This window comes from Astatotilapia calliptera, chromosome 12, assembly GCF_900246225.1.
Source record: "Astatotilapia calliptera chromosome 12, fAstCal1.2, whole genome shotgun sequence".
Taxonomy (NCBI): Eukaryota; Metazoa; Chordata; class Actinopteri; order Cichliformes; family Cichlidae; genus Astatotilapia; species Astatotilapia calliptera.
This window is the reverse complement of record NC_039313.1, coordinates 15,405,109-15,424,435: the sequence shown is the minus strand read 5'-3', so window position 1 is coordinate 15,424,435 and position 19,327 is coordinate 15,405,109. Positions and strand designations below refer to the sequence as shown.

The window sequence follows — 19,327 nt, the reverse complement described above, 5'->3', positions numbered from 1 at the left end:
CTTAATTTCCCTTCTGCTGTAAATTACTGGAAAGGTTGCTGCCTTGCTCAGACGATTCAGGCAGTGGAGAGAAAACAGCAAGCCCAGTAGCGATCCATGCATTTGCGTTGTGGTCACCGTGGCTAGATGTGACTGCCATAGAGTGAAGTCTCATGAACTTTGATTTATAGAAGATAAAACGATGGAGCGCCATGGGCGTGGTGGTGATGATGATAGTAGTGATAACATGGACGGAAACTGTTTGAGTTATTGATTGCAATTATGAGAGGCTGTGGCTGGCTGAGTGGGAGAGAGACGGAAACACTGATGTGCTTTACTTGTGTGGTCTCATTTCTGTTTGCCACAGAGATGATAATACATACCCTCTACCAGCAGCAGCAGCAAGTGTCTTTATCAGACAGTGAAGATAGTCACTGTAAAGCACTGAGTTCGTGATGCAGGTATTTATGCTGAGCTATCTCCATTGCGGAGAAACCGAGTCTATAACTATCACTTTCAATTGCTTTTTGCAGTTTGACCTAACATGAGCTGCTGAAAAGATCTGCAACTTACTTTCAGTTTTTTTTAAATTTCTGTTAAAATAAATGTACCCACATATATACCAAGAAAAAAATAATTTTCATTACTTTAAAAATGGGCTTGTGAATAATATTAACAGGAAAAGATCAACTCTGTGCTTTAATATCTTTAATGTCACATAAAGGTGTGGCATAAGTCTTTCCAAAAGCATCCTTTGCTCTGCTATGTGTCATGTGTTTGTCAGAAGTCCTCTTATTTGAAAGAAGAAGAAGAAGACATTTTTTGCTACTCTCCTAGTGTAGTTGGTCCCACGTTTGTCCAAAAAGCAAAATATCGTTGGTTTGATTCTGAAAAGAGACACAAATCCCACCGGTGTATGTCAGAAAGGGCATGTGTTGTAAAAATAAAAGAAAATAAAATCTGCCATACTGTCCAGTATGTGGTGATACTGTGTCTGATCAGTAATCTTTTTTTAATCTGAAATGAAAATTTCATCTTTAAGTGAAGACATTAGCTCAGGCAGACTGATAACCGAAGCACAAAATTAAAACCACAACAAAACTGAAATCCTGTCAAATCCAAATCAATGTGCTTTGTAAAACCCGATCCTTGGATCCAATCAATGAATCCTTTAACTATCCTCACCTGAGATCTAACGCTGGGACGTTTTAAGACTGCTTGAACAAAGGAAAGTATAGATTCCTCCAGTCTTCACAAACAAACTAAATCCTGTGAGGCTCCACAGCCCCTCCAGCCCTGAGCTGCAGCTGTTGCCAGAGAGATAAACATAAAATCCCGTCAGTCTTCCAGTTTATGATGCATTATTACACATAAAAATATATGAAATGCTGAACAGCAAATAAGTGCCAAGTCACAATATGACTGGATTCTATTGCACTGTGCTATGGTTTTTTTCACTTACATCTTCAGCACTGCACCAAATCCTCCACACAGCTGAAGCACCTTGTTGACAAGCCTGAGTTGTACGGGGCTGAGGGCGAAGTGAATGCTCAGAGCTCAGAGCGCCACCTCTTCTCGCCCTAAACCGCCTTCGGAGCGAGTTGTCCGCTGGTCTGCTGTTTAACCCGAAAGACTGAGAGCACTTGCTGCATGTCAGACTAGCTGTCTTGCTGGTTTCCTGCATGTACTCAATCAATGATTTAAAAAACATCTTCAGGTCCAGTGGAAGAGAAGGAGGAGAGCAGAGAGAGGAGAGACGAGATTGGCTCTGTTTTCTTTGTGTTTAGTGCTGATAATGCATGTACAGTTTCGTGCTTGCGTCTCTGAGAGCAGAAGAATGTGTTAAACTGTGTACATGAGTATTAAAGCTTTTACTTTTTTTTTTTTCCAGGAGATGTGAAAGCGTGTGTGTGCTTTTATCCATGCGCGAGAGTATTTATGAACGATACGGAAATGGACGTTTATATTTCTAGCTGACTGCATTTTCCAGGGCTTTCTTTAATGGCTTTGTGTTCCGGTGCTGAGCTGCTCCTTCCTACATATTTCATGATGTTTCCTGTGCTCCTCATGCTACACTTCTGCTTCTCAACAACAGCGCGTCTCCTCTTACCGCTGCTAGGAGACCTCCATCTCTTACTTTATCTGCTCTTTTTTTTTCCTCTTTGCATTTCTTATTTTGTCAGCTTTTCCCAATTGTCCTGCATATGTAGGTCAGAATAAAATGACAAACATATAATGAAAATAGGAAAATTGAAAGAACTGTGTGTTTGAATAGTTCCTAAAATGTACTTCTGAGCACAAACCACGACTGAATAGAGTGTAATGTCAGTCTGGGATGCCCTTGATTCCTTTAACTTTTCTCTAAGGCATCAGTTCAGTTGACTCTGGATTAAAGACACTGGTGCATTAGCTGCTCCCTTTGGGGACACAGTATTTGGCACTGCATAGATAATCCTGAAGACTTTAAAGTCTCGAAACACCCCACCCAGTATAATTACTTGTAAGGCAATATCCAGCGCAGTGCAGAAAACAAAGGGATGTTCAAGTGACTTGAACAATTCAAGTAACTTTGCAGTCGTTTTGCACTTTGCTAGGTACACCTATCCTATACCTTGTTGATGTCAGAGGAGAATGATGAGGCAGCTTTGAGCCGACAGGAAGGCAAAAGTAACTCAAATAACCATTTGTATGCAGAAGACCATTTCTGAACACACAACATCTCAAACCTTGAAGCAGGTGGGCTAAAGCTGCAGAAGACCACAGTGGGTGCCGCTCCTGTCAGAATAAGAAAATTGAGGCTCACCAAAATTGGACAATAGAAGATTAGAAAAAGGTTGCATGATTGGATGAGTCTCAGATTATGCAGTGACATTTGGATGGTAGAGTCAGAATTGACCATAAACAGCATCCTGCTTTGTATCAAAGGTTCAGGTTGTTGTCGATGTATTGGTGTGGGGGATATTATCATCAATTAAGCATAATTTAAATGGTACTGCCTACCTGAGTGTTACTGCTACTTCATGATCACAGTGTAGCCACTTTCTCTGATTCTCATCATGGATGTGCAGCTGAAAAACAACTGCTGCTGCTGTTTGTTGCTGCCTGCTGCTAATTAAGACAGGTCTGAAGGCAAAAGGAGGTCCAACACACTAAAAGCAAAGTGCGACTAATAGAGTGACCGGTGAGTGTAGGTAGTAAACATGAATGATATAAAACAGGCTTAATATAAAGGACGCGATAAGGGATGATAAGTTTATTTTCTTTACAGTGAAAGTTATGAATAAATGGTCTTAAATTTAACCTCTTGCACTCTGGAGGTCTCCTTACATGTGGTGCATTTACTGTCTGCTTTAAATGTAACAAATATACGATTTCTGCTCATCACGTTTGGTGGAATTGCACTTTAGAATCTCCAAAAAGAGGCTCGATAACTAAGATAAATAAGAGGCGATACTGACTGATTTTTATAAGGCTGTTGTTTGAAGTTTTAATCAAGTAGAAGAAAAAAGTGTCAATATTTGCTAGAAGTTTTCAATCTCATTCTTCCCCGGTGATACAGATAACACTCGCATTGTATTTCTGTTGTTGGAAAGCTTGTAGGAGCCAATTAGGACTCAGTTCTATAAATAAGAACCAATTTTTATCCAGTCAAGAGAATGAAGCGCTACCAAACACTGAGGCAGTTTGAAGCTGGAGTTGCTCATGATTGTGTATGGTGCTGTTTATTACTGAAGTATGTTGGAGGTTAATTGGCAGTATAAAGAGAAAGCAAACTGACTGCTTAAGAAAGCTGGTGTCAGACTATAATTCGTCAGACACGGCTGATCAGTGTGTCATCCAGGTGCACCATCTCGTTTGTGGCTTCCTTAGTCTCTACAGAGCCCGAGGATTTTCACTTTGGCCTCGCAGTTGTGAAGCTGTTGCTGGTTACTGACTGACTGAGGGGGCAGGGATAGCTCAGTAGGTAAAGTGGTCGCCCCATGATCGGAAGGTCGGCGGTTCGAATCCACTTAACGGCTACCCTGAGGTACCCCTGAGCAAGGTACCGTCCCTACACACTGCTCCCCGGGCGCCTGCTTAGTGGGCTGCCCACTGCTTCACTGAGTGAATGGGTCAAATGCAGAGAAAAACAAGTAATTTCCCCATGGGGATCAATAAAGTATCCATTATTATTATTTGGGAGATGGTTTTTCAGGTCGACAATAAAAATAGTCTGAACGATTAATTTATTTGAAAAAATGCGCCAACAGAATAAAGCGTTTGTTTTTCCGTCACATCTTTGTGTCCGTTAATGAAAATATCAGACTTTAACTCCAAGAGCTTGTGCTGAGCTTAAATTGATTAAATCAGATTTATGTAGGGAAAATGTGTTTGTTGCTGCTGTTATGCTGACCTTTACCTGACTATAGATCACCCTGATGCTTTTTTGTCATTGTTATTAGTTGATAAAAATATGGGGTTAGGTATGAATTCATCATTTATATTTTGGCTGCTCTCTTTAGGGGTCACCACAGCACATCATCTGCCTCCTGTTATCCCTTGCATACTCTTCTGTTAGAGCCTTTCCTCTCTAACTTTGTCTCAAAACACTCCATCTGAGCTGTCCTTCTGCTCTGCCTCCTCATTTTTGTTTTTTGTTAGTGCTATTGTCTCCACATCATACATCACAGCAGATCTCACAACCATCTTGCGATCCTTCCCTTTCACTTGTGCTACTATCCTTCTGTCACAAATCACCCCTGTCACTTTCTACTCACTCCACCTTGCCTGCACTCTCTTCTTCACCTCTCTCTCTCCATTGCTTTGAATTGTTCTTTTATTTTAAATGTATATTTATTTGTTGCCCTGGTTTCTAAATGCTGAATGCCAGAAACTGTTTGAGAAATCATCAGTTAAATGTAAACATTAGTGGATATGGTAAGGTGACTTTTATTTTTGTTTTTGCATTTCACAAACAGCAAAGAGCAAATGATTAAAAATTAAACTGGGTTTCAACTGTGTTGACATAATCAGGGCTGGACAAAACCTGAAAGTATACCAACCTAGTAAAACAATAGGTTAATTTAAAGCTCTAGTCATTTACAAACATGTGAAAAAGAAAGTTTTCACTGGACTCTGTCCAGTGGGGGAAAAAGTTCACAATTTTTATTTCCATTGGAATTAAAAAGGCTCGTGGCAGCCAGGTATACTCATGCAAGTGTAAACATCTCTATGGAGCACAATTTTTGGCAGTTTGCTGGTCTGGATCATTCAGTTTGGTGTTAAGACCATGCCATGATCGCCCCAGAAATTTCACCCCAACGTCTGACCTTACAATGCTCAGATAAATAATTAAAAAAAAACCAAGAGCTACATTTTAGAGTTCACAGGCCTCAGCATGATAAATGTCAAAGTTCATGATGCACAATTAAAAATGGACTGAAAAGGCGTGACTTTTTTAAGAGCCACAGAGCCACATTTGGAGAACATCAAACACAACAAATCAAGTATAAACACCTCATACCGAGCGCAACGGGACAACATTTTAGGCTTATTTTGTGCCACAGGACCGGGCACCTTGCAGGCTCTGAGTCGACCATGACTTTCTATGTATACCAAAGTCCATTTGTTGGGCAGCTGGAGCTTGGCAGAAACTGGGTCATACAACAGGGCAATGATCCCGAGCACAGCAGCAAATCTACAACAGAAAGTCTGAAAAAGAAATGAATCAAAGTGTTGCAATGGCCCGGTCAAAGTGCAGACATCAAGCTGATTGAGTGGTGGGATGTTAAGAAAGCTGTGCATAAATGAAAGCCCACAAAGCTCAATGAACTGCAGCAAAGTTGTAATGAAAAGTGGGCCAAAAATCCTCCACAACAACACGAGAGACTGATAAAGACACTGAGACACACCGTTGCTGCCAAAGGTGTTTCTGCAGGCTGTTGAATCAGGGGAAACACTTCGTTTTTTGTGTATGACTGTTATATGATTACGAGGAACACAGGACACATAACATCACTGTCATTTTTTCAATTTTCTTCACTGTAGTGCACAAATTTGTTAAAAAGGCTCATTTACAGCCTAAAACAAATCGTGTACTGTGTGGCATTCAAAGAAACCTGAAATCTAACTGTTGGGAGAACCTGCAACAGCAAATATGAAGTTGGAAAGACAAATTAAAGGGGACAAAAGCTTTTTAAAACCATGTTTAGAATAGAATAGAATTCAACTTTATTGTCATTGTCATGTCACAAGTACAAGGCTACGAAATGCATTTTGCATCCATCCAGAAAGTTCTTTAGCCATAATATAAATATATAGATATATTACAGAAATGGGTCTGTTATAAGTATGAGGGTACAAAATATGGGTCTATTATGGGTATGTTACAATGTACGCGGTATGAAGGTATGTTATGAATATGCTATAACTATAAGTATGTACAGGCTATGAACAGGATATAAATATGAAAACTATACAGAAATATGAAATATAAAACGATACAGTTTTGCCTCGTAGTCTTTAAACCTTTCAACTTTTTGTTTGTTTTTTCATCAGATTTGATCCAGTTTTAATGACCAGATTGATAATAAGTTCCCAGATAAGTGGCCATTTAGGAGACATTTTAAGATTGCTGCTGAGTGAGGAGACTTGCTTCTGAGAAAGACTTTTTATAATACATATAAATCTGACTCAGCAATATTGAGAGGTATATACGACGAGCACTTCTGTTCTAGTTATAGTAATATGGATTGGGATGCGGTTGTGTGTGTATCAGGAAGAACGACTGGATTTCTCTCTCTTAGCCTATGGTCTATGACTGGGAAAATATTGTCATACAGGACAGTGACAGCCTCCAGAAGAGTGTAATCATGTTTAGGAGAACATATTGACAGCAGTGTATAAGGCAGGCAGAGAGCGAGTGGGGATATGTGGCATGTGCCTGCAGCCTACATCCTGGAGGTTGGAGGTGAATGAGTCCAACCTGCTGCTCTCATGTTCAGTGGCAATGTTAAGTCCAACCAGCCGAAGGGGAGACGTCAAGATCAATACACGGTGGCGTCCTCTGATTTCCTTTCACTCGTTTTCCTCCCATCCTCTCTTCTGTCCTTCTCCTCTTTCTCTCTATCATCTCCCCCGGCATCTTAACTTTCCGCTCCTCCAACTCCCGCTCCCTCTTTCACCCCACTTATCCTCTGCTCCATTTTCAGCTTCGCATTTACCGCTCCGACCACCTTTTCTCACTTTCTATTTTTGCCTGCCTCTCATCAATATCTTCTTTCTGTCTCCTCGCCCCCCCCCATCTCCTCCACTCTCTTCTTTCTCTCCGTCCCTCTCCTCTGTGACAGATCATGTATAATTAAGGGAGATCACTGTGCTTCATGAGGCCAACATCAGTCAGCTGTCAGCGCTACACCATGCGGGTGTGTGCAAACGTGGATGTGTGTGTGCATTTGGAGGGACCATGAAAGATTTAAAAGTTGCCACCGAGCCAAAGTTCTGCAATTATGGACATTAATTTGCTACAGATAAGAGAAAGACTGATATGGCAGTGCAAAAGCATGATTACAGGGAACTTTTTGAAGTTTGTAATAAATGCGTTGTTTCTATTATAGTATAGGTCATCAATACGTCCCCAACACAGTCTATTTAAAGGAGCATATCAGCTATGGCATTGTTTTTCACTGTGTTTCCATTCCAGCTGGTCAAGGAGAGGTGTCTGTAGACATCTGTCTGTATGTGTTCAAATAAAGCTGAGGCAGTGCTCTTGTTTTGGCTAATAGGCATTCTTTGAAGAAGCTTATAAATAGCATCAGTTTTCTATTCTTATCCTTCCTGCCGGTGCCTCTTTGATGCTTTCCCGAAGATGAGTGAAGAGAAATAATCTTTTTTTTCTTTTTGCAGCTGAAAGACAGCAGTAAGAGATGAGACAGCAGGGGATAGAGAGGGAGGGACACATCAAAAGAACGGGGTGGATAGGAAACAAAAATGAGATGATAAACAAGAAAAAATATAGGATGACATGGTTGGGTGGAAACACGAGCCGTGAAAATGGCATCGAAAAATCAACAGGGTGTTGGAAGGAACGGGAAAGGAAATGAGGTGGCGTGGCTGTGGAAAAAAAAAGATTAAGAAGATTAAAACATGAAACAGACTTGAAATGAGACTGGCAGAGCGAGCGGATTTTGGAAAAGGAAGACGGGGCAGAGAAAAGAGCGAAGGGTAAACCGGAACACGCGGCGGTATATAAACAGAAAAGAATTCACAAAAGGTGGAAAAATTGGGATTTTAAAATGGAAAAAGAGACAAAAAATAAGTAGGAGTCGAAAAAGTAGGTCACACAAAGCAGGCTGATGTTCAGTGTCGTGGTCTCGTTGGCTGTCACCACACTGGGAGTGAAAACCACTGCAAACACACTTAAACATTTTAATGCAACAGTTGTTTTTATTACCACACATGAACTCCAGACAATATTGGTCATTAGACTTTCTCACAGCAGGACATGGTCCCCTTCAGACGTGCTCTCACTACTGGAAATACTCTGTGGTTTCAATGGTGGTTAATGAATAATGTGTGCTGGAGGCAAGACACATGACATGACTTGCACTCCTCTCACGTGAGCTCAATCGCCCGTGAGTTTGTGCAAAAGAGATAGCAGGTTAATGACCATTCACGGTCAGACGTTTGCACTCCTACATACAGATCCAGTGGTGAATGTGTAGAGGAGTTAGAATTTTGACACAGAGACAAAATTTCCAATATCTAATCCGAGACATCATTTTGTGGTTCTTCCTATATAGTGGTGTGAAAAAGATACAGTGCTGTGACCGTTTTGATGATGCTCTGCAGTCCCAAAGCCTTTAAATGCGTTTAAATGGCTGTGTAACTGTTTCCAGACTGATAGATGTGCATAACTTTGTTTCTCATCTGTTTTGAGTTTTTGAGTAGTAGATTGTGGCATAATGTGTTGCTATTTGAGATCTTTTAGCCTACTTCTCTTTTGAAGATGGTTTCTACTGGCTGTAGTTAATAGATGACCGTAGCTCAACAGGCAGAGCAGGTCATTCACTAATTTGAAGGGGTTGCTCCAGTCTGCATCCCTAAGTATCCTTGGGCAAGATACCGAATTCCAAGTTGTTCTCTGATGCATATGTTGGTGTATGAATGTGTGTTAAAGTTAGACAGAAAGCTCTTAGGTGTAGAAAACAAAGTGCTGGTGTGAATGTGTGAATGAAGCATGATGTTTAAAGCACTTTGAGTGCTCCAGTAGAGCAAAGAAAAAAACAACAACCCCTAAATGCTACATAATAACCTGTCCATGTAACTCTTATTTCAGTCATCAGGCCTGGGTGTGGCTCATGAAATTGAGCTCCGGTTTCCAAAAAATTTGATTAATCACGGTTAATTTGGGATTTAATGATAGGGAGTAATTACTTTGTAACACAGAGAGTTATCTTTCTTTTTCTTCATCTTTTTAAAAACGTATCTATGTATAGGAGATATGCAATACAAAAAGCATGCATAAGGAAAAGGACAGTGTTCTTATCTTCTGCTGCGATCACATCTGGTTTATTGAAGCTCTGTCTTAATAGATTCCCCCCTCACTTTTAAAAACATCTGGCAGATGTGGTTAAAGATGCTGACCATACTCTCAAACTGAGAGTTAGGATTTAGATTGATGGTTGCTCCTGTCTCCGTTTCTGTTGTCAATATTGTCCTTTTAAAGCAAGTTCACAGAAAGAACTTTCAAGCAGCTACATTCAATTTATTCGATTGCATGAAGATAATCATGTTATTATTAATGCTTCTTTCAGTGAGGCTGTGTACATAAACCCAACAACCGACATTTGTGCTTGTGTTTTCATGGTTTGTTGGTAACAGAATGAGCCCAGATGCACTTCCCTTTGCTTTCTGCCACATTTCTCTGAATATGCAAAGGCTGACAGAAGCAGACGACAGACTTCTGCATTTCCGAAACATCTTAAAAAGCATCGTTTCAACTGTTTCTGAATTTAGAAAAGGACTATAAATAGAAAAAAGAAAAACAGAGACATAGAGAACAAAACAGTCTGTGTGTTTTTTGTGACGGCATCAATGGCCTCATCGTGTGAATGTGCAAACATGGTGTATCAGCTCTTTTCCCTGGAGGAAATGCACACCCTTACGTATTGTACCATAAACAGAGGAGGATACGTATGATGGACTAATTTGTGCTTCAAACATGCAAATGAGCAAACAGTCAGTTTACAATAACTCACAGGCTTTCACACGCGGCTCCTCTTTTCTGTTCTCGTGGATTTCTCGATCGTTTGGCACAAATGTAAACATTCTGCGGTGCAGAGATAAGACAGCTGCTTCGGTGCTTCCTTTGTATTCATACCAGCAGTGTTGCATCTCCAGTCATGCCATTATCGTCACACCTCTTTTCTCCCGCAATCTGATGACAATCCATTACACAAGGAGCTGCTCTTGCTCCATATAGTGATCTTTTTTTTATTCTTATCACAAAGCGTAACAGACCGCGCCCCCAGCCGTGAGCTCGAGGTGTGCATCTAACATGTTTAAGATCACGTAGGGTAATTTGTGCATGCTTTTGAGCTCATGTACAATGTGTTCATGGGAATCTCTGGAGCACGGCACTGTAGGTGATCATAGGGTAATTATGTTTCCCTCCTGTCACACTGAGGCAAGGTCACAGTCATCATGAGCACTGCTCCAAATTGTACAAGTGTAAATATATTTAAAAATAATGATTTTGAGAGGAGGCACATTAACATTATATCGCAGGAAAACGGCATCTGTGTTCAGGCCCGTCCAATAACGTCGCTGCACCACCTCAGCTGAATTCTGCTTATACACTTTGTCTACAAGATGTGCTAATTCATGCAGTTTTGTAATGAAAAACTTAAACACCCTTGTCACTGCAGTGTGAGCTCAGTTTAATTATTTAGTTCACAGTAGTTTAATGCTTCTTTTGCAATCATAGTAACCAGCATGAACCAGGGGAAGCGCTCCTCATGTGTCTTTGAAAAGTGTTCTACAGAGGTTTGGCAGTCAGGGAAAAACATAATATTGTAATCATCACATCAAAACTATATAGATTTTTGCAAGTCCCTCATTTTTTAGTTTTCCATGTATACTTGTGACCCTGTGTGGATTACAAAAACAATCCAAAATAGATCAAAACCTGTGAGCCCAAAATTACTGTGACATCCATGATGAGCATCTGTAAACGTCTGACTATGAGTGCACAATGAGCTTAAAAGAAAAGCTGGTCTGTAGCTCCAGGCAAGAGTCCATCACTGTTGTGGGTCACTGGTTGAAGAGGTGAAATCAGCACCCTCTCTAATGCAGCGTTTGAGATCAATACTGAAGCTGTGTGAGTTTCATTCTGACACACGGCATGCTGCCTTTTCTCTTTACACTGCATCTTTCTGTGCCGCCTTTCAGTAAAAAAAAGCAAAACAAAGACAGCATAGGTCTCCTAATCAGAGATTTATGGGTAAATGGTGTGATGATAGGAGGCTAGAGAGATAATGATGCTGAGGTCAGACCAAAGATTTCTCTACTTATAAAGTGGATGTTGCATAACCCAGCTCCAGACAGGAAGTGTTTGATCCTCTGCTGCTTTCTTCCAATTATAGAAACTGCATTTCCCCAGTGGATAACTTATGCATTTTCACGCTGTCTATGGAGCTTACTTCAAAAATCTGTTTTAGACTCTGCCGACTATCTCCGTCTATCTTCTGGCGGTCTACAATCAAATTGGTCAAAGTAGCCATGAAGAATAAAAAATTGAATAGATCTCTGCAAATCAAATTAGTCATTTGGTGGAAAGGTAATGATGTATGGAGTACCATGAAATAGTCTTTGAGTGTTAACATTGTGTATTCAATTAAAAAAAGCAACAAATCAATGCTGAACATGCCAAAAATTCAGTTCAGTCACACAGTGGGGAAGGGACGAAAAAGGCAAAGTGTCGTGTTGCAAAATAACGAGGAGAGTTTAAACTCTGTTTTTATCTCCTAGTTGCGTGTGTTCCTTTCCCCACATCCCATGTCCCACACATTGATTTGTCTCTGCAGTATCCTCATCAAGCCTCTGGATTGATCCATTCATTAGCTGGGGGGGGGGGGGGGGGGGTTGGGTGGTAAACACAAACTGGCTTTAGAAATATTGGCACTGTGAATAATAGGACACATGCACAAAAGCCTACTCGCACACATCCTAATTGGCAAATTAGGAGGAATTGGTCCACTTGTGACTTAAATTTCAATTTCCCTGAAGAGCAGCAGCAATGACAACAAAGAGAGAAAAGCCACAAATTAATGTATCATTTGTTTGAATGGCAGTTACTTGGCTTTTAAACTGGTTGGCGTGGAGGTAAAGAGGGCAAACCATTATTTTTCAATCCCCCACCACCCACCCAGAGGATGCAGATAGGAGTGAGAGTAGATTTCTTCACGGGGGCATCACAGGAATTTAACACTGATCTTCACACAGTGTTTCAACTCAGCCAATTAGGTATGCCGTGTCATGAAGCAATTGCGTCTCAGTTGATAAGGAGGAGTCATAATTGAGCTGGCATGCATGTTAATTAAACAACAAGCGCTGTTTAACTAGGCCAATGTACCCAGGGTCCTAGTGCAGAACTGGTAGTGGTCACAAAGTCATGATCAGAACAAATAAGATATCTGTGATGAACTTCAGCTACACTACATACTGTACAGTCAGAGTATCATCAGGGGTGGGGGAGTACCTTAATCACTATTGTCAGTACATACTGGTAATGTGACTTGCCACACATGCTTACCTCAAAAACTGACATGATGACGCTCCTTAAAGGAAGTTGGTCTCAGGTTTTTTTTTCTGGCACGTTGTACTTGAAACCCCCCACAAAGTTCACAAAATGTTCAAAAAGTTGTTTAAACGCTGCTTAAAGAGTCAGTCCCTAGACTGCTAGAGATCCTCATCACATGCTGCTATGACAATGCAAAGAACCTTATCCAGCGTAATTACACAGAGAGGAAGTGAGGTATAGACTTCTAAAAGTCAAGTCAATAAAAAGCTGGACTAAACTTGCATTACTGAAGCCCTGATTAAGGGGTAGAGCAGGCTATTTCTCCTGAGGAGAATCAGAATCTCGTCCGCCCCCATGTCTGAAATCCAATTTGTTCTGTGCATCTGTGAAAATGGCATCTCCCCGTCCTTACCTTTCATAGTAATTTTAACAATTTAGGGACAGATGGCGATAAAATCTAAACGTGTAAGTCAGGCTGCAGCTGTGGCCACACAGAGGCTTAAAAGTGAGACAATTACTGGAGTGAAAGACCTCCAATGACTGTTTCTGGTGATTTCTCAAGGACAGAGTCCACCAAGGCTGTTGGTGAGTCGCGTTTACACAGGAAGCAACTATCAGCACATCCCTTAACACATCCCAGCCTGATTCTTCTCGGCTTCACTACAGCACCAGACACTTTAACACCCACTCGCACAATGTACACTTTCAGATTTTCAGTTTAAAAATTTCACGATTGTTTATTTTATTTTAATTCACTTAATGTACATAATTCAGTTACTTACTGCATATAATGTGGTCTGTTGGTGAGTTACGTCCTAACAGGAAGCAACTCATCAGTAATAGTCAATGATGTTCAATCGATGACAGGCAAACTGACAGCTGGCAACACAAAGTGGGTGATCCTGAGTTAACATTTTCTCAACTTTGAGGTGAGGAAATGCAGGTGAATGATGCCATTAATTGGCATATGACAGGTTGACAGGTACATTAGAAGGTTCCCTAGGCAACCTGAACCTGGAATATTGCAGAATGATGCGTGATGACATCAGCAACGTGATGGCCAGAGACAACAATTAATATACGACAATAAAAATGCAGATGATTGCGATATGACAGGGTGGTAAACACATCAGAAGGTTACCTAGAAAATTTGCATCACTTTGCCACTGATGGCTGATCAGACGTTCCAGGCTCTGGTTCTCATCCTGCCCTCTCATTGGTAGTTTCTTCAAGTACTTTGAGGATGAGTAAAGTTTGAGTCTGGACCCACGCATTTTATGCCGCCATTGCTTATTTCGCCTCTTGTCACAAAAAGGCGAGGATGGATGAGTGTCATTAACTTTCTTTAGTTGTTGGTCTCCACATTGCTGCTACTTGTTCCTTGTGTAGACACTTAAAAATGTTCATGCTGACTAGGCAAAATCATTCAAACATTCGAAAACTACAGTACTCAAATACTCAAATTAAAATAGAAGATTTGGGGGAAAACCCTGAAAACTACGTGTTTCCACACAACTTTTCAATTGGGCATTAATCCATGTGTTCCAAGTTCATTTCCCAAAATGTAATTAGCTTTGTAAATGAATAATAGACAGACACAATAAAACATCTGTGTCTTAATGTTTTTTTTTTGTTTTTTTTGTTTATTTGGCCAGAATTTGGACTGGACTGGCTGTAAGGAGGTTAACCATGGTAGTGGATGGACACACACACTCGAGCACACATGTCAACGTGCACTTTGCTTGTGCTAAACTGACTTCGCTCCACACTGAGGTTCTATTTGCAGAGTGTGTATGCATCTCTGTCTTTGAGCGGGGCTGAGAGAAGAGCACTTTGCCATCATTAGGTGAGATCATGTAGAGACAGGATGACTGGGTTAATCTTTAATGCCCAGCCTTTGGATATATAAAATATGTATTCAGGCCTTGTTGGACATGACATAGACTCTTTACATCTCTCTTCCTCTCTGCTTCACCAGTCAGTCTCTCTTTTTTATTCACTCGTTCTTTTAGCTCTATGTTAGCTGCTCTCAGCCTCTCAGTATGTTTGGCCCTGTTTCACTCTGTCTGGTTTGTTTCTCTTTATTCTCGCTTGGCGTCAGTCCAACACTCTTTGCTCCACGAGCGTCTGCCCGAGAACTAGACGGAGAAAAGGTGTCGTTTGATGATCTGGCTGGAATCAGCTCACAGCGTGGCTGTTTTTATTCCGTTTCGTCTATTTTTCTCCTCCCTCCATGGATCTCTCTCTGTTTTCTCTTCAGATTTAACATCTTAGTAACACTGTTGTCAGGGATCAGCCAAAAAAATCCTAAAGAGATGTAGACAGATACACATCAAAATGCATGGATGCTGATGGAGAAGTGCAGCTTAAAGAGACAGAGAGTGATTTTTTTCTAGGTTATTTACATACAACCCACAGGTGAACATGGACACACTGAGAATCGCAGCTTGGACACATTTGACTAATGTTACTGGTGATATACTGGTAAACCTGGACCAGCCAGTAGGGACATGCAGCAAACAGGATTACTGACAGCCAATTGATGTTGTGGTGATATAACACAGGCCACAGGGGAAATCCACCTAAGACTGCTGTTGAAGATTTTTAATACAGTTTTGGCATCTTGTATTCAACCAAACACCCCTGCAAAGTCCTCCACATCACATATTATATAAAAAATGGTTTAATTAAACTGGACAGGTTTCACCAAGGAAAAGGTGAACATATTTAATGATGGTGTGAAAATAGTTGCATAGTGGTGTCAGCAGCTCCGCTTATCTTTACGAGGATTTACAGTGAGTTACGGCTCATCATTGAACTGTCACAACTTTATTGTCTGAGTGCTGTTGTAGTGTTGTTACATGCTTGCAACAGGCCTCTTTATTGACTCAAAAATCTATAAAACAAAAATCTGCTGTATGCTCAGCACTAATCCACTTAGAATCAGACACAGTTAGCAACTAGCTGGCAAACAAATTTGAGCATTTTGTATCTCAGGACCTGGATTTATTCAAAGGATGTCAGATGTCCAGAACCACAATCCAATTTCCTTGCTGGTTGTGTCACAGATTGATCAAAATTTAATCTTAAGAGGTGGTGATGTGACTGTGATGACCGCAGCCCTGTCAGATGGATTCAAAAACCCTGATCATTTTACAGCTATAGCTAATAGCTATAGCAATTACTTCATTCATTATTGTGTTTAAGTCTTTCTTTTTTAATCTTACCTTTAGCAGTTTAACCATACTTTACAATTTCGCCTGGTTCATTAGCAGTTTCTCTGCTAATCACATGTTTAGTAAAATAATTTAAAGGTTTTATTTATCATTTCAGGTAACAAAGCTGTTTATCCACTATATTTAGTTTGTAATTTCAACTCATAAATAACACTATTAGCTAAGAAGCATGGACTTTAAGAAGTTAAAATACATCCTGTGCTTTTAGCAAACTGTTTTAGGCATAGCATTAGCTAATAATTATGTTTGTAGTTGTGTACCTGGTTTTAGAGTCATTTGTGTATTTTAATCATGTATGCATTAACTGTTACCATTGAGGTAACAGTTAACTCCTCTGCCTGAAGCTGTTTAGGACCACTGAACAGGTTGAATATTAATAGGTTGAGCTCATCTTTACATGTATTCTCTGGCTAATGCAAAAGTACACTGACCAAAATAAGGCTACTTCAGAGGCAGCTCATGTTTCAAACCACCTGCAGATACCTGTGCAGGTATCAGACATTAACACAGTCGTCTTAATGTTAAGACACAGACGATTTATATTTTTGAACCTCTTTTTCTTAAATAGCAGTAATTTGGTACTCCCAGCACTGATAAACAATCTAGCTGATTCTCCTTTACTGTTGGTTGCACTGACCTGGAAATTCTGGCTGTTACAACAGTGTATCTTTGTGAATTGACTAAGGCTGTGTTTAATGTTTGCTTTGCTTTATTTGGTGCGTAACAAATACAGCCACGGTGTCCTGGACACATATAACTGTTGGTTTTTGAGTGGCTGCTGTGACATTTACAGCAAACATCTTATTTTCAGAGGCTGTTCTGTCAACACCTTGAGTCTAGTAGTACATATAACAGTGTGTTTGCTGAGTTGTTTACTGAGACATGCAGCATGACTCACTAAGAAATGTATTTAAAAGGTTGTCTTGGCAAAAACATTACAGTATTTACAGAATTCAACATATGAACAGGAATTAATATTTGTGTAAAACTGAGGATAAGTGAATGCAACGCCAGCAAATGAACTGATTTCACAGTTTGTGGCATGCTGCAGTGATGATAATGATGCTTTGATGTACTTAAAATAAAGGCTGTAGATGCTGTGTAACTTCTAGGCATATAGTATTAGTACAAAATATTTGCATGGGCTTTGTGCCTGGAAAGAAATTAATTTTTAATTGAGAAATGGTTTTGGGGTTTTTTTGGGGTTTTTTTTGTCTACCTACAAGCAGAAAACACATATAATATAAAAAAAAAAAGACACACAATTGCCTTTAAGATTTACATTAGATCAGGAAGATTAAAGGCACAACCTTAGATTTCAGTAAAAAAAAAAGAAAAGATATTTATTTGTAACATTAGTGCACAAAGCAATTAGAAACTCCAAGCAGCTACATTACTGCACCGAAACTGATGAAATAGTTGAGAGCTGATGGAGCAACCAGATGGAAAATGGTCCATGCTACTATTCTTTGCAGACTTTGCACTGTAGCTCCAACAATGTGGGAAAAAGAATAATGAGGAAAATCAGAGCAGGAAAAATTTCCTAAATAGTGCAAAAAAAAGAAAGCTCTGCTTTCTTAAAGATTAAAATCCGGTCAAATATATGGGACATCTGAGGCTCAGGGCCGTTAGTCTGACAAACAATCAGCTGTGCAAATGTGCTGAAAATGTGCTTCTGTTAAAGCCATTTAACAAAGTCAGCTGATGTCAGCCACTACACTGCATTTCACTTGCAAATCTCTGAAAATAGAAATAAAGAGCAAAGCTAACGACCTTACCTTGGCTGCTGATGAGGTGCTGTTCATACTGACCACTGCTGATGAAGCAGCCACTGGACAGAAAAGAGCACCATAAGGATATAGGATGCTCTTATAACCTTTGAAACAGATCATTCTCAATCCAGATGAACTTTATTTTTATCATCCTTTATTTATCCAGATAAAAGCCTCATCGAGATTAAAAACTATTTTTCAAGCGAGACCTGGTCAAGCCAGAGGGAGCGGGACTTTGTTAGTGCAGCTGAATAAATTTTAGAAGTAACTGACACACAGTCATGCTTTTTAACGTGTGAGTGTGCTGCTTACTCAGTGCACAAAATGTAGCCGTCCTTAGCACATCCATCTGTGCAATCACGTGAAATATGTTAATGCATTTTTGCTTTTGTGCAATTTTTTTGCTATATTCAATAAGACTGTATAATATGTCCCTTAACTAAGAGTCTAATTCATTTAGAATTAAATGGAATTTCAACGTTTTTCACCTAAAATTCCAGCATAATTAAATTCACCTGGTAATAAAAATAATTCTAGGTAGTGCATAACTAGGAATGTTAAAGGAAGTGAGACACAAATTAGACTGAAAGTTATATTAGGAAGTGCTATAAAAATCCAAATTCCCAACTAAAGTTTCCTGATTAGGCGATGTGCTGACAGGCAGTTTTATTGATGAGATTTGGTCAGCTGTGGGTCTGACTGTATGTGATGACGCTGATGCTTCCCGGGTGATGAGTAAATTCCAGTCTCAAGGGCAAAGACATGATATCTGAGTGAATCAATCAGTTCTGCTAAACCAAGCACAGAATCCACCTCCTTCAGCAGGTTATAGAGCAGTTATAGGACACACACACACACACACACACACACACACACACACACACACACACACACACACACACACACACACACACACACACACACACACACACACACACACTCAGAGCTGGGATCTTTGATGCACATAATATTAGCTTTAGTCAAGAGGTTAAAGGTAAAAATTAAATGTGTACTTGTTTTGATATGTATTTCCTTAAATGAGCTAAAAAGCATAATTTTTTTTTAAAACTGCTCATCCAACTGTCCCAGCTGACATTTGGTGTCAGGTGTGGTGTAATCTAGACGGTTTGGGCAAGTACAATATAATAACAACAAAAACACTGTCTATAAAATAGGCAGACAAAAAGCAAATCTTTAGACTTTAGATATATCCAAAGTTATAGAGAATGCTAAGACGTAGGCAGGTCAGTACACTCAGCAGGAAAATCATACTGAGCATCTGAATGAGTAGATACCGACTAAGCAGCTGGCATTAAATGCAGGGTGCTTATTGATTACACAGTGTTAGGTCCTGCAAATAGACTGTATTTATTGGCACATTAGGAGGCCGTGTCCAGAACACCATCATAACAGATATGTCAGCAGCAAGGGACCAAAAGGGTGCTGACATATTTCTTTCCATTAACATGTTTCACCGTGATGAAATTATGAGAGCATCAGAGGAGTATTACCCATGAGGGTTCATTGTGGGCACAATGCAGTCATGCAGCATCTATCAG

The 19,327-nt window shown here is 40.1% G+C and overlaps 1 protein-coding gene across 8 annotated transcripts in view; it reads left to right on the top strand.

Annotated features, from left to right (window-relative positions):
• The window catches only part of frmd3 (FERM domain containing 3), a 60,654-nt gene that overhangs the window by 810 nt on the left and 40,517 nt on the right, over positions 1-19,327 (top strand). The window lies entirely within an intron of this gene.